This window comes from Cetorhinus maximus, chromosome 19 (assembly GCF_964194155.1).
Source record: "Cetorhinus maximus chromosome 19, sCetMax3.hap1.1, whole genome shotgun sequence".
NCBI lineage: Eukaryota > Metazoa > Chordata > Chondrichthyes > Lamniformes > Cetorhinidae > Cetorhinus > Cetorhinus maximus.
This window is the reverse complement of record NC_135897.1, coordinates 19,925,899-19,932,711: the sequence shown is the minus strand read 5'-3', so window position 1 is coordinate 19,932,711 and position 6,813 is coordinate 19,925,899.

Here is a 6,813-nt window from a genome sequence, read left to right as displayed (position 1 = left end):
CACATGACCCTTCAACAGAACTGAATATAGTTAGGAGAGGGGTGAAATATAAGCTGGTTTAAGGTGGGGAGAGAAGTTGAGGGTGGGGTGGTTGTAGGGACAAGCAAGCAGTGATAGGAGCAGATAATCAAAAGATTTTAAAGACAGTTAAACGTGGGTCAGGCTTCCCGATGAAGAATGTTAGGAAACCCTTTTGCAGTAACATGTCATGCATGCTCGTTTAAAGGCCTTTTCACTGGAATTAAGTTCCCCCTCCAAATTAAGTTCCCCGCCAGTGAGAACTTGGAACGTTCACATTCACGACTGCATATGAGTGACCTGCACCTGGTGAGGTAGACTTCTTCCATGATTACCGGTGATTTGCTGCTGCATTGTCCTCTTTGGGGACTGTCTGTAAGTGTCAGCCTATGCTTGAGAACAAGTGGTGGCAGTGCAAGTTGTGTGGGGGAGGACCAAGGAAGGGAGGCAGGATTAGAGGGGAAGGGTGGAGCAGTGGCCAGGCAAAGTTGAAAGGGATGGTGCAGGTTATTCGACCCCATAAAGTAATGACAGGGACGGCAACTCCTTGCCTGCCTCCACTGCGAGATTCGGTGAGCTCCTCACAGCTGCATATGTAATGAGCTGAACAGTGCAAGATTGTGCACATTCAGCTAGCCCACCCCACAGCAGAAATCACTCTCACTTCCACATCCGCCATCAAACTTATATTTTGACCATAAAGCAAAAGCAGTTCACTGGGGAAATAGTTGGGCCTGTTCAGGACCCACAGGGAAATCGTCATACAGAGCCAATGGCAAAACGACTAAATGAATGCTTTGCATCAGTCTTCACAAAGGAAATGGCTGATGTGAGGGTTATATTAAAAGAGGAGCAGGAAAGTATGAGCAGGATAGTAATAGATAGAGAAGACAGATTAAGCAGATTAGCGTTACTAAAAGCTGGTAAATCACCTGGTCCAGATGGAATGCATCCTGGGTTGATGCAAGAAGCAAACACAGAAACAGCTGCGGCATCGGTCGCAATCTTTCAAACCTCATTGATTACAGGGACATTGCCTGATGACTGAGGGTTGTGAATGTTATTCTACAATTCAGGAAAGGAGGAGGGATAAACCAGAAAACTACAGTTTTTTTTAATTCATTTACGGGATGTGATCATCGCTGGCTGGGCCAGCATTTATTTCCTATCCCTAGTTGCCCTTAAGAAGGTGGTGGTGAGCTGCCTTCTTGAACCACTGCAGACCATGTGATGCAGGTACACCCCCGGTGCTATTAGGGAGGAACTTCCAGGATTTTGACCCAGCGACAGTGAAGGAACTGCGATATATTTCCAAGTCAGGCTGGTGAGTGACTTGGAGGGATACTTGCAGGTGGTGGTGTTCTCATCTATCTGCTGCCCCGTCGTCCTTCTAGATGGTAGTGGTCGTGGATATGGAAGGTGCTGTCTCAGGAGCCTTGGTGAGTTTCTGCAGATGGTACACACTGCTGCCACTGTGCGTCAGTAGTGGAGGGAGTGAATGTTTGTGGAAGGGGTGCCAATCAAGTGGGCTGCTTTATTTAATCAGTCCAGAACTAGTGATGGGAAAGTTATTGTTAACTATGTACACGGACAAAATAAACTTTAATTTGAGAAGGCATGGATTAATCAGAAAGAGCCAGCATGGATTTGCTAAAGGGAAATTGTATCTGACTAACTTGATTGAATTCTTTGATGAGAAGGTTAATCAAGGTAATGCAGTAGATAGTGTATAAATTATATATATATATATATCTATATATATGTACATATATATGGACTCCTGGAAGGCATTTAACAGAATGCTATGCAGAAGACTTGCTAAGAAAATAGAATATGAATTAGGAGGAAGTAATTGGTATGGAATAAAGTGCTGGAAAAACTCAGCTGGTCTAATAGCATCAGTAGAGAGCGAAACAGAGTTAATGTTTCAAACCCAACATGACTCTTCTTCGGAATGCGACAATGAATCATATTGGACTCAAGACGTTAACTCTGTCTCTGCCTCCACAGATGCTGCCAGACCTGCTGAGTTTTTACAGCACTTCCTGCTTTTATTTCAGATCTCCAGCACCCACAGTATTTTTGCTTTTATTTTAGCACGGGTATGTAATTGACTGAGTGGAAAAAAGCAGATGGCAGTGGCAGAAGGATGTTTTTCAGATTGGCAAGTGGTTTTCAGCAGGGTTAGCTTTGGAGTCCATTACTCTTCAATTTTTATAAACGACCTAGACTCGGGTGTGGGAGCAGCATTATAAAGTTTGCAGATAATATAAAACTTGACAAAGTAGTAGATAGTCACAAGGGTAGTTGTAAATTTCAGAAGGACACAGGCAGAAGAAATGGGCACAAGCATGGCAAAGGTAGTTCAATATAGAGAAATGCAAAAAGAAGCACTTTGGAAGGACTTACATAGAAAGACAGTATACTGTAAATGGCACAATTTTAAATAAAGTAGAAGAAAAAAGAGACCTTGGTGACCATATACACAAGTCCTTAAAGGTGGCGGGTCAAGCTGATAATATAGTTTAAAAAATTATACAGATTACTGGGGTTTATAAATGGAGGCAGAGAATCTAAAAATAAAGAGATCGCACTGGAACTTCATAAATCACTGGTTAGGCCTCAGTTGGAGTTTTGTTGACAGTTCTAGACATTCCCCTTCAGGAAAGGCCTTAGAAAGGGTACAAAGGAGGTTCACCAAGGCTGAGGGACTTCAGCTCGGTCGAGGGGTTGGAAAAATTAGGGCTGTCTTTAGAATGGACGAGGCTAGGTGGAGACCACGTAGTTTATTTAAAAATTGAGATTTTTAAAAATATTAATTCATAGGATGTGGGCTTTGTTGGCTGTGCCAGCATTTATTGCCCATCCCTAGTTGCACTTGAGAAGGTGGTGGTGAGTAAATAAGGAAAAACTAAAGTAAAATAAACTAAATCTGAAGAATCTAATTCGGCTCAGAGCATTAACTCTCTCCACAGATGCTGCCAGACCTGCTGAGTATTTCCAGCATTTTATTTTTTATTTCAGGGAAAAACTAATCTCTTTGGAGAGTAGGTTAATAAAAGTCACAGATTCAGATCATTGGAAAAGGATCTAGAGGGGAGATGAGAATTTTTTTCACTCCGAGATCTGTTGCGGACACTACCTGAAAAATATTGGATTCCATAAATAATTTTAACTGGAATTGGACAGACATTTAAGGATGAGGGATTTGCTGCATTATGGACAAAAAGCCGGGTTGCGGAACTAAGCTGTTTCAAACAATCAGTACAGGCAAGACAAGCAGAATGACAACTTTTTGTGCTGTATGTTTCTATGACTCCATGATTCTACTCAGACGTGTGTTGCAGCTGAAATCTAATCAAAGCACCCAAGCAAGAGTCAACAGCTGCGAACCTCCAACCTGAGGTCAGGTGTTTCTCACGTGTCGGTGCAGACTCGATGGGCCGAAGGGCCTCTTCTGCACTGTGATTCTGTGTGATTCTAGAATGAATCAGTGACCGTGGCCCGCTACCAGATGGATCTCGAGCATTAACATATGGTTAAAGGACTGGTGTGGGAAAAGGGTTCCTTTTCATGGGGCACTGTCACCAGTACTGGGGCAGGAGGAGATGTACCGATCAGACAGGCTCCACCTGAACCAGAGTGGAACCAGAATCACAGTGAAAAAAGTAAATGGCAAAGGCTTTAAACTAATAATATGGGGCAGGGGAGGAACCTACAAGAAATAAAGCAAACATAAAAAAAAGTGAAATAGGAAAGGAGAGCATGGAACAGACTAAACTAAGGGAAGCCATAACTGACCAGGAAATAAATGAATAAGATCAGGTGAGTAAAAAAAGATGGTCAAAAATGAAGAGAGGAACTGCTATTGAAAATGAGTTGAACTGCCTGTACAGCGATGCACACAGTGTATGTCCTAAAAGAGGGGAACTGGAGGCAATATTATGTTGCAAGGAACCAGATAAAGTCAAGGTTACTGAGATGTTGCTGTAGAAAATACAGGATTGGGAACTTAAACATTGCGGGGCGTAAGAGCAAAGTGCCATGAATGCTGGAAGTCCGAAATAAAAACAGGAAATGCTGAAAATACTCAGCAGATCTGGCAGCATCTGCAGAAAGAGAAAGTTATTTGGTGGAATCTTTTGCTCTCAGCAGGTGTCAAGCTCACTGCCTGATAAAGCGGCGAGACACCCACCCTGACTTTAAGGAGAAAGGCCCACCATATCTTCTGCCCATCAGGCAGTTAAAAAGACAGCGCTGGGACTTTCTCTAGGCTGAGGACCCTGGAAGACAACCTCCCACTCGCCAAGAGCTGCTGGCCAATCAGAGGCCGGCAGCTCTTGCACTCAGCAGACCACAAAGGAGGCCGTGGCTGCTGCCAGAACCACACTCCCTCGCAGAGCGACCCAGGAGAAAGGTAAATGTTGTTGTAAGGGAGGCTTCACATTGGGGAGTTGCAAGGAGTGAGGGGCAGCAAGGGCAGGGGCGTGGCTGTCAGCGGCTACTTCCCCCTCCGTCATGTCCATGCCCTCAATCATGCACAGTTTAGTGCAAATCGAGGGACCCTCCCCCTCCAGCTGACATGCAGCCTGCACAGTTTTACCAGCCATACATGCCTCATGTCGGCAGGCCTGCCTGGAGCTGGGAAGAGTGCAGTGGAGGCAGGAAGAGGCCCTTAAGTTGTCGTTAATTGGCCACTCAAGGGACTCAAGTAGAGGTGGGGTGAGAAGATTGACAATGGGCCTTCCCGCCCAGAACTTGCTTCAAGTGGAGGCAGGAAGGCGTCGGGTATCGGTCCTGACGCCAACCGGCAAATGCTCAGACCCACCTGCTTCCTTCCTCACCTCCTGCAGGGGCAGAAGATTCTGGCCAACATTTCAGGTCAATGATACTTAATTAGAATATTGGCAAACAATGATATAGCGCAGCAATGGGAAACATTTAAAATAGTGTTCAACAGAGCCTAGGAAAATATATTCCACTTAAAAACAACAAAATAAACACTGATGAGGCACCATAAAGACAAGGGAATAATTTAGGGTAAGAAAAGAGACATACACTTAGTACATGCGCAGCTGGGGAAGCATGGCAAGGGAGAATGCAAAGACACTAGGAGAGAAATAATTTTTAAAAATTGGGAGGAAAAGAGGAACTATGAAATTAAAACATCAAGGAACATCAAAACAAAATATTCTGTTGGCTTGTAAATAGAAAATGGAAAGTCGAATGGGTATGGCCACTGAGGAATGGGAAGGATAAAATTGCAAGCAGCAATTGGGAAATGGCAGAAATATTAAATAATTACTTTAAGCATGCTTTTGGATTTGAGTCAGGACCCTGACATCACAACCCTGCATTATGTGGGAAACAGTCACTGGCAGTGATTTTCCCAAATTGGCCAATTAGTGGCCAGAATACAGGCTCAGGCGCCGAGCGGGCTGTGAAAGACAGAGGGCCAATTGGAGGCTCTCCAGCTCAGAAGGCGATGAAGATGAAGCCTGCAATTCAGGTTAGAGAGAGAGAATGTCTCCATTTTGAGGCACCTTTTAAATTTAAAAATGGAACCAGCAGTCAGGTCATCATTGTGAAGGGAAACCTGTGGCTAGGCAAGTAGAGAAGGCCTCAAAGCCTGCCTAGATCATGAGTCCCCTGTCTGTTACCAGTTGGCCTCTGAAAATAGGCCCTAAGTGACCATTAAACCCCCTTAATAGGCTACCTCTAGCTTGCAGGTGAGTAGCCCTGTCGATCCCCTTCCCACCTCCGGTTAAATGGCCCAGGGGGCAGGATAGTGCCGGGATGTCAGCCAGCAGCATGAATTTTTGTACCCACCCAATTCCCTGCTCACCCCATTGAGGGCTGACAATCCTGCCCTTTGCTTCATTACTTACCGGAGGGATGGAGCAGGTGGACGTGACATTGGAAGGTGAGATTAAAAATGGTATAACTGCATTTCAAATAAATGGATGTGAAATATCAAATAAGCCAATCAGATTCAAAATGGATAAAACCCTTGGTGTGGACTGACTACATACGGGCATTTTAAGAGAAACAAACAAAGAGATAACAGAGGCATATTATACATATTTAATAATTCATAGAAAAAGATGTCTTGCCCATGGACTGGTGGAATAATGAACATACATTAAATATAGATATATGGGAGGTTCAAGCACACGGACTGCACGAAGGTTATGAAACAGGGATCTTTTATTCCACTGCCATCAAATCCTTCTAAACTTTAATGGAAAAGCTTAACTCTGAGAAACTATTTACAATGGATATTCACAGCTGACACTCTGGATCCACCAGGTTGTCATTGAGAGCTTAACCCCTGATCTCTAATTCGTTGGGTAGCAGAGCTCAGTTGGTGGAACTCCTATTGCTTATTTCTCATGCCCACATGACCCAGATTACCTAGTCTCCCAGACAAGAGGAGAATTCGTCTAATTGGGTCTTCTCAGACTCTGGGGTGGGGGCTGGCAGGGGGGTTGCTCAGGTGGGCTGCCTAGGTCTCTAGCAGCTTCATGCCTGCTCCACTACCACTTCCCAGTTTTCTAGCCAGCATCAGAGGCTTCAAGCTGCCCTATAAATTTTCTTGGCTCCTCCATGCTACAACATGCTCACAAGTTCTGAGCTTCTGCTCCTTGCTGCTCTCTCTCTTTCTCTCTCTCACTTCGTGGCATCTGGCTCTGAATTCCAGCCTACCAAAGACCCTGCTCCCTGTAGGTAGGGCCCCACAGAAGCTAACCAGTTCCCCTGCTCAGTGCTCTCCCCCAACCATCACCACTTGCTGCC